This window comes from Crassostrea angulata, chromosome 8 (genome assembly GCF_025612915.1).
Source record: "Crassostrea angulata isolate pt1a10 chromosome 8, ASM2561291v2, whole genome shotgun sequence".
Taxonomy (NCBI): domain Eukaryota; kingdom Metazoa; phylum Mollusca; class Bivalvia; order Ostreida; family Ostreidae; genus Magallana; species Magallana angulata.
The window spans coordinates 10,929,715-10,939,071 of record NC_069118.1 but is presented as its reverse complement, the minus strand read 5'-3'; the positions used below and the strand labels follow the sequence as shown (position 1 = coordinate 10,939,071).

At 31.1% G+C, this 9,357-nt stretch overlaps 1 long non-coding RNA gene across 2 annotated transcripts; it reads left to right on the top strand.

Moving 5' to 3' along the window:
* The first annotated feature begins 541 nt into the window (after positions 1-541).
* On the top strand, positions 542-3,450 carry LOC128160480 (uncharacterized). Of its 2 annotated transcripts, none has more exons than XR_008240286.1 (2): positions 542-1,392; positions 2,262-3,450. It is a non-coding gene; the product is annotated as an uncharacterized LOC128160480 (long non-coding RNA). The 2 variants fall into 2 exon arrangements; XR_008240285.1 differs by lacking the exon at positions 542-1,392 and adding an exon at positions 1,402-1,954.
* The last annotated feature ends 5,907 nt before the right edge of the window (positions 3,451-9,357 follow it).

Below are 9,357 nucleotides of genomic sequence, written 5' to 3'. Positions count from 1 at the left end.
TATATTATTTCAAATTATAGTTGGAACAAACCATCTTGATCGTCATCATTTTAAAAATTATGATTAAAGTTGTAATTTACTGCGATAATTAAATTAATATAAGATTACGAAATCTTGCGATATTTTCCTAATCCATTATTTCACGAAAAATAGAGCCCTTGTTAATATTTTGAAAAATACAAATTTTGTTAAAGTCAGTGGCATGACCAGAAAACATATTAAGCAATGACAAAGAACAGTCTTTTTTGTTTCTGAATTATAAAATATATATTGCCCAAATACATGTAGTATATATCTATTTTGCTCATACATGTTGTCTCTCAAAACGGTGATTGGTTTAGTGTCGACAGCGTCTTAAAATCAATCTTGAATATAATATTAACATCATTTTAAATGAGTCAAAAAAAGTTTCTACTTAAACAAAAAAAAAAATAATAAAAATTATTCACTATCTACATAGGTAAGGCTATATATTTTCGATCCCTTTCTACACTTGGCTTTCTAAAGCGTATTATAATTTCGTCGTATTAATATTGAAAAATCGATTACGTTATTTACCATTTCATCTAATTTTAACTGAAAACAGCGCCTTGTCGAATAAAAAAAAATATGCAGCAGGAGAACGCAGGTCGCATATGGGGCAATTTCAACTACAATGAAATTATTTTCTCTCTAATTTAATTGATGGTTATCTGTCCGTTATTGTTTTTGGAAATTATTTACATTATGACATACCATGGTATTACACCGAACTTAATTTGCTCAGTTTAGGTTAATTCACAAATTCCATACACAAAACTGAAAGAAATATAGAAACAATGTCAATCAGGATTATCCAAAGAAAGGTAACATGAAAAAAAGTTTTAAAAATCCTTCAAGACACGAATAATTTATTTTGACAACCAACAAAGTAATTACTCAAATTGAATACAAAAAGCAAAAGCGTTATTACATTTTTCATTTATAAATAATATAATAAAAAAGTATACTAAAAAATCATGTGACATGTAACATAATTTTTAATTATGAATAAAGGCTATGAATTCCCTCTTAATGAGATGTTATACAGTGTTTTTATTCAAAATTTTAATTCAAACATCGTATAAAAATGATGCACGGGATTCTAAATCCCAGAACTACATTTTCATTTGAAAAGAAAATAATGTGCATAAATCTTTTCAATCATAGTTTTTTTTAAAAAATATATACAAAATCATTGCGGTGACGGAAATGGCCGAGTAGTTACGATTGATACAAAATTCCTCGTCAGTAAAATATGGCAGACGGGCTTCCACATTGTGACTCAGTGCTATTCTTAGAACGAAAAATTTCCAAAACAAACCACGTTAGAATTATCGACAAGCGGAGCGAACTAAAGTTTTGCATTTACAGGTAATTTTTTTGTTACAAACTATTCATTTTCTTTGATGATCAGTCGTGTTTAATTGATAAATAGTGGCATTTGCATCGAAGCAATGATGATGCTACATGTAAACACGCGGCTTTCTGTTCAGCGCCATTGTGGTCGTTGCGTTACAATGTACGTCTTCGTAATCCAGTATGAAATCTAATTTTGTACCATTCGATATTTCTTTGCAGGACTGACAATAAAATAAAATATGCACATAGTGTAATTTTTAATCATGTACTAAGGGTATTGAAACAAAGTAGGGCTATATTTAAATTTAGACTATATATTTAAATAGCACCAGCGTAAAACCCCTTTTCTATAAATAGAACATGAATGATGCATCAACGTTAAGTGCCAAATGCTAACAAGTATTTTATTATGTAAACCCCGTGTAATAGAGAAGTCAAAAATATTTTTATTCAATATTTTTGACACTTTAATGACATGTAGTGATAACGAACGGTGTTCAAAATCAAAAGTCCAAAGGAAATTTACAAAACAGAAGCAGAGCGAACACGGACCTCTTTTTAAAAAAATATAGAGGTAGGATTTAATTTGATTGAAAGCGAAAGTTCATTGATAATGTACATATGGGGCGTGAAAAGGTGAGAAGAGTTCATTCAAATTTTTTTCTTAAATTCAAAACGAATGATTAATTGCCCGAAACAGATCAAACTTTTTTTAAATTGCCTTTGAAAATGTTGTAATATTGACATAAGTATTGTACAGTTGAATTTAAAACAGGAAATGTTGTGTGTCGCACTGTGTGCCTCAGTAATTGCTCTTTCAATGGTGCAAATCTAATGTATATTAAATATTTAATAAAATTATGTTTTATTTATCTTTTTAGGAGAGACTGTCATCATGTCAATGATACATTATATAAAAAAGAACATCACAAAAAAGCCGGAGATTTTTAACATCACTGTCCCGACAACAGCCGATGTCTCTTTGTCCCAGACTACGCATGAAAGTCAAACGCTAAGCTTTAATCAAAGCGCCTTGCTGTCAACTCATGACAAAGGGACGGCAGATTCTCCATTTCCGGTTGCTGCCGTTATAGCTACAGTATTAGTTATAGTTGGGATTGTCGCTTTTTCGTTGTTTGGATATATATTTCGAAAAAAGATAAAGAATTGGATAGGTCGCAGGTTTGGCGAGCCCAGATCCGATATTGAGATGACTACTGTCGAGACAGCTGATCAAGAGCCTAGAGCCGATATTGAACTGACTACCATGACTGCAGAGACAACTGATCAAAGTGAAAGAGATCCAGATGTAAGTTCCACCGACCCAGCAAATACCAGCTCTGCAGCACTTCTTGGACCAGGAAACGGTGATGTCTAACTCGGCCCTGAGTACAGCTAGCTAAGGAAAAATGATGTTTCGGTGAAAAGGCGATTCTGTGATGATCTGGCCCCGATGTCGAGTCGCGATACCTTACTACAGGTCACATCGGAATATCGGTACCAGACTGTACAAGATAAGTAAATGGATTGTTCTGTTGACTGAAAATCTGTTTCAATTTAAAAAGTCTGGGATTCTATGCAATGTACATGTATAAAGCCTGTAAATAGACATAGTTAATGTTATTGTACAAGTTTGTTAACTTGTAAAAGAAAACTTGTATAGAATGATTATTCCATTAACATTTAAATGACAACTAAATGTCCATTGAAATTATGTTCTTGATGTTGAGGAAACATAAGCTGATATACGTGCAGTAATAACATAATTATTCAAACTTTCATCAATAACAAGTACCAAAACAATGACAGAGAAGAAAAGGACGATGAAAAAACGGTCTGATGAAAAAATGTATAAACAGAGTTAATATATATGATAGTACATATGTAAATATAGTATATTGCAATACATAGCAAAAATATTTATATATTTATACGTATTTATTTATTATATCTATGTTGCATAATAACATGTGTATCAAAGAAGTTAATGTTGTACATCGGCCATCCATAACCTATTATTGTGACTTTTAACAATTGTTATTTGCAATAAATAAATAAAAGAAAGAAAAATAAAAGATAACACGGGAAATTTGTTGTTTATTTTTTATTTGTTTCTCTCATTACAGATATTAATACCATTTAATTTACAAAAAAAAAAAGTTTTTATTCTTGACCGCAAAAATAGTACCTCGAAGCATTACAATATTAAAAGTTATTCCTCTTTTATTAATTTTCATGATTACAATATTCTTAGGATAAGTAAACTATAAACTACGGGGAGGGGTTGTGGGTATATCAATCGGACGATAGTTTTCTTGCAGTACAGAAATTCGACTTCTGGATACAATTAAATACTAAATTATTTTCTGATCATGTCAATTAAATTGGGTTTTTTTCACACTTAAGTTCACTCCTATGACAAATATGCGAAAACTTAATAAAATATATTATAATTTATTCCCCGTAAAACATCACTTCTAAGCGATGAGGAATTTATCTTAAAATGAGATATTCTAACGCTTGTCATGTAAAATAAAAGGAAATAAACGAAACATTTCTGCAATCTCAACTATTTTTAATCCTAGCATACATAACTCAAACGGAATTTTTCCCTTTCTATTTAGTTGGGTTTTTTGTGTGCTAATTATATGAAACACTAAATTGAAAGTAGGGCAACCAACAATGAATATGTTTCGAACATAGTAAGGACCAATTAGTGAATTGGACATATATCAATTAACAGGTAACATCTGATACTAGTATGAGCGGCATAATTTTCTTTTTTTCATTTATCAATATTCGGTAAAGGTAGGAACATAAAGTTTTGTTTTGTAATTTCTGAGTATTGAACGATAAACTTACGGAGACAGTGATATATAAGATTTTCGTGTAAAAGAACCGTATGAATTTATTTTATATATTCTAAATAGTCTTGGCATACACAATTACTATTGTTCACTTTGTCTAAATGATAAAAAATTGTAATCATTTAACTTTATTTCACGAAACATGTAAACAGTCACTAAAGATATTTATAGTATTTTAAAAAACCATGTCTATAAATAGCTATAGCCCTTGTTATTTTATCACTATAAGTGTAAACTATACTACGAATTTTGTTGGATTCCTTATAAACTGAAGGGAAAGAAACACACATAATTTAAACACAGAGCTCAATAAAGATAATATTGAGATCGAAATTCCTCTATTTTTGTTTAAAACATAATCATTGTTGCCAGTGAAGAGAATTTACCTTTCTATTCAGGTGATATCGTTAAGATATGGCGGTATGCTGTTAAGAAACAGATCACGTTACTTTAACCAATCGCCTTAGACCATCCGTTCTCTGTCATATCCTGACACAAAATTGTGGGAGAGCAATGACTCGATCTACCCGGAGCGTAGTCCCCCTTGGTACCACATTTAGGACTTTCAACAAGGCTTCTTGTATCCCACACGCGATTATATTTAAACGTGTACAACAGGTCTTTATTTCGCCTTGTTAAAGTCAATATCCTCTCACTTAATTACCATAGAAATAAATACAAGACAGCAAAGATAGGTAGGACCTAAAACACAATTCATTTTTTGTCAAAACAAATATCTTTGTTGGTCCAGTACACAAAGATAGTTTTTTTTCTTATAGTTTGGTAATTTTATTTACACTATTGCTATATTTGATATGGCCGATTTATGATCCCCTCGCGCAACTTGATGCGAGGGGGATATAGCATCGCTGCTGTGCGTGTGTTTGTATGTATGTATTTATGTATGTGTGTATGTATGTATGTGTGTCCATTATCAGCTCTTAGCAAAATTCCAAGAAAACCCTCTCATGAATATTTATCAAACTTTGTACACTTCTTTGGCATGGTAAAAGGACAGTCAATTGATTAAATTTTTTTTAATTATCGTAAAAAAACGAAGTTAAAATAGGAATTTTATTTACGACTTGACAATGGACATTTCCGGTATTTTTATGTTCGACTTGAAGTAAATCGATACCGTATGCATTTCAAAACAACAACTTGACATCATTTATTGGGATTTAAATGAAATAAAGGTAAAAATAACAACAAACAGTTTGTAGTATGGGGGGGGGGGTAGAAGTTTGCCCATAGTTTAAAGTAGAAGCTGGCAAGGGATTAAAGTCATCCAATTTACATCGTAACAAGCAGTCGACATTCGGTAAAATTTTCCCGTATTACAATAGAACTTGTCAAAAATTCAGAAAAGACTTTGACAGATATCGCACATTTACCGTGTTGAATTTTTTTCATATTGATAATAGCTGCAAATTTACAACTTTGGGTTGACATACGACACGAAACTAGAATTGTCCCTCAGAGCAAGGGTTGGGGTTAATTACTTTGAAATGTAATTAATTACTTTCAAATACATCAATAATTTTGTCAATTACTTGCAATTACAATTACATAGATTTTTAAAAATATAATTAATTTCTTTCAATTACTTTGTCAAATGTAATTAAAAACATTTCGATTACTTTTAATATCTTAAATAAATACATGTATAAACAGCACTGAGACCCACAAAACGTTTTCTTTATGGTAATGTCTTTAAAGTTTTGCTTTCATTTCAGTCATTATAAAATTTATAGACTTTGCTTTGAAATTTATATTTTAAAATAATACATAAACATTATAAAGGGTACTAAATCCAGTGTCACTGGGTTCATGTTTGGTTCTGAACAAGATTTTTTATACTAAATTTTTATTCAATACATTTGTTCTTGGGTATGAGAGGGATTCAGGCCTGAACAAATAAGACCTTTTCTAGAGTGTCATGTTATATAAACACATCAAACAAAATGAGACACTTAATTAGTGTATATACACAAGCCCATTCATATTTGTGTTGAGTTTCTTCTAGGAATAGGAATACTTTATAACCACGTAATTGTAACCCCCCTCCACAATTTATACAACACAAAACTTGGGGATTATGATAAGATATTATGAACTTAAATTGGTTTTAAGAAATACTTTTGTCATACTCATTTTGATCTGATAAATTTACATGTATTTTCCTAAATAATGCATTTCCCCCTACAATGAATTATGTCGCGAGGGGATGTTCCGCTTAGCGATGCCCTTGTGTTAAATACACTGTACCTTTTTGATAAATAATAATAAACTTCAAAACGAAACAGTAGTAAATAATTAATATTTAAGATGAGAAACAGCAGTCATAAATCGATTTGTTATTATATATTTTTATAATATTACGAATTACCTAGTTCATTTAAAATCAAAATAATGTCTTGTTTGATTTGTCTTTTAGGACCACAATGATGATTCGTGTAATTACCGGAAAAAGCGATGATGTTGAAACAATTTTAAATACTACAGAGGCGAACTGGTCACATACTACACCAGAAACTCACGGCCTTAACCAAAGTATCAACTCGCTGAGCTTTGAAGACAGTGACACCAAAGACTCTTCTTTTCTGATGGCTTCTATTATTGTCCCCGTTCTTCTTGTTCTGTTTTGCGCTTTCCTTTTGATGGCGTATAAATTTAGAGAAAAGTTGAGATGTTGGAGAAATCGCAATTCAGATGAACACGGAGCTAACGCAGAGGCCCATGCAAATTCAGGTGGTTTACCGCTGATGGCGCTGAATACTGGTGAGTGACTCGGCTCATCGAACAATAAAAAGAAGAAAGAAGCTGAAACTAAACAAGTATATGATGCCCACTCTATATGGCCACTGTATATATTTTTGTACATATATACTGTTCAAATCAGTCGCCAGGGAAGAAATGAACAATAAATGCATGAATAAACTTAAGGATTGTACATGTATATACGGCGATTAACCTTACAATTTTTTTTTTTACATATTTCAATGTATTATACCAGAACTATATATTTAATAATGTTTTATACATTCCTTATTATAACTTATCTTTATTTATCAATTGTATTTTATGTATCATTTTGTTATTTTCTTTAGGGAAAATGAAATTCTTTTACGTTACCGCCATTACAACTGATATTGTTAGGTCAATTTATTTCATATATTTGTACATACATTTATACTATTGACAATTATTTGTTCTAAAGAAATAAAATCTTGAAACTATATTTTATGCTTTCATACTTTGCTGATTTACAGAACAGAATTCATCCCTTGTTCAGCAAATTTAAAGAACACAAATGTTCTACCAAAGGGGACATAGGTTTGCTAGAGGACATGATTTTTATGCAGTCAGTTTTACATATTCAGCAGACTTATAGAAACATAATACATGTATACATTAACATTTTATGCCCAATTGGACCCCGCTTTAAAGTCAAAATCTTTACACGGGAGGACATGAAATTTATAATTCAGGTAGATAACATTAAATATAAAGTAAGTTTTTATTCAGTATCAGCAGAATTAGATGATATTTTTAACCCTATATGACCCCGCCTTAATGATACCCTTTCCCAAGTGACAATTTACATTTTCGGTATCTATAGAAGTAACGAAAAAAATTTAAAGCAATATTTAAAATAATAGTATTTAATTATATTGGCCTCATTCTAGAGACACAATCCTTTTATGGAGGGACACGAAATTTACACTTATAGTTGAAGACTTTATTGTCTTCATGAAAATGGCAGTCAGTTTCTATTCAACACCAGTAAAAAAGTAAAGAAGAACAAGGTGTAATTATAATCGGGGCGATTATAAAGTCTCCCAAACGTAAGGGCAGAGTAGGGATGACCCACATTAAGTATAAGGGATGAGTTTCGGAAACATATTACAATAACTGATGTTTTTTTCGACACAATTTGCTGGCTAAAGATTAACGGTGATGTAATAGAGTCTAATGAATGTTTATACATATGTTGTATCTATATTCCGCCGGATAAATCCTCATTTTTCAAACAATATAACTGTGATATTTTTTATGAATTAGAGAATCAAATTGCTAAATACTCCGAGAAAGGTAAAGTAATTATTGTCGGAGACTTGAATAGCAGGTGCTCGGTGTTAAATGATTATATTGAATGTGATAATGTACATGAACAAATCTCTGATTTTATATCACCTATCTGTAATTACAAGGAGGACGATAGATTAAGTGACCGTGTGTGTCCAGACAAAGCAGTGAATGCCTATGGGCTTAAGTTGATTCAGATGTGTATTGAAAGTGGGTTACGAATTCTAAATGGCAGACATGTAGATAATATGGCTAACGATTTTACATATTGTGGTGCCAATGGATGTAGTGTTATTGATTATGTATTGAGCACACCTGACATATTTAGTTACTTTTATAAGTTCATAGTTTGTAATTTTAACACTTATTCTGATCACGCACCATTGCACATCGAACTAAGAACGGGTATAAACATAGCATTGAATCAGTCAGAAGGGAATTCATTCAGTAGTCATGATCACGTAAGATATCGCTGGAAGGAAGATTTAGTAAATGATAGTAAATTGTCACTGCAGCAAAATGTGTATAGATTAGAGGAATGTTTAGTACAGAATGATTTATCTAGTAATACAGGGTTAGAAAACGGTGTCAAAACTTTTGTAAATGAATTGTCTTTTCTTATGTCTGACTTTCATAAGGTGCCCAGTCCTCGTCATGTCAATAAGAGTAGTAGACAAATAGATAATGTTGAACCTAGACATGACCGACCATGGTTTACTGCTGAATGTAAGCGATTATATGATATTTATCGTAAAGCGCTAGCTGACTTTAACAAAAGTAAATCTTTAGAAAATCATGAATTATTAAAATCAAGTAAAAGGCAATATAAAATATTGGAACGAAGAATCAAGAGAAAATATCTTAATGAAGAGGGCAATTTATTAGAAACAATAAGGAAATCGAATCCTAAAGTATTTTTTTCGAAATTTAGTAGGAGAAAAGTTAACAAAGTAAATGTTTCACTTGTAGATTTACACAATCATTTCAAATCCCTTTCTTGTATTGATCATACAGCCGTGGG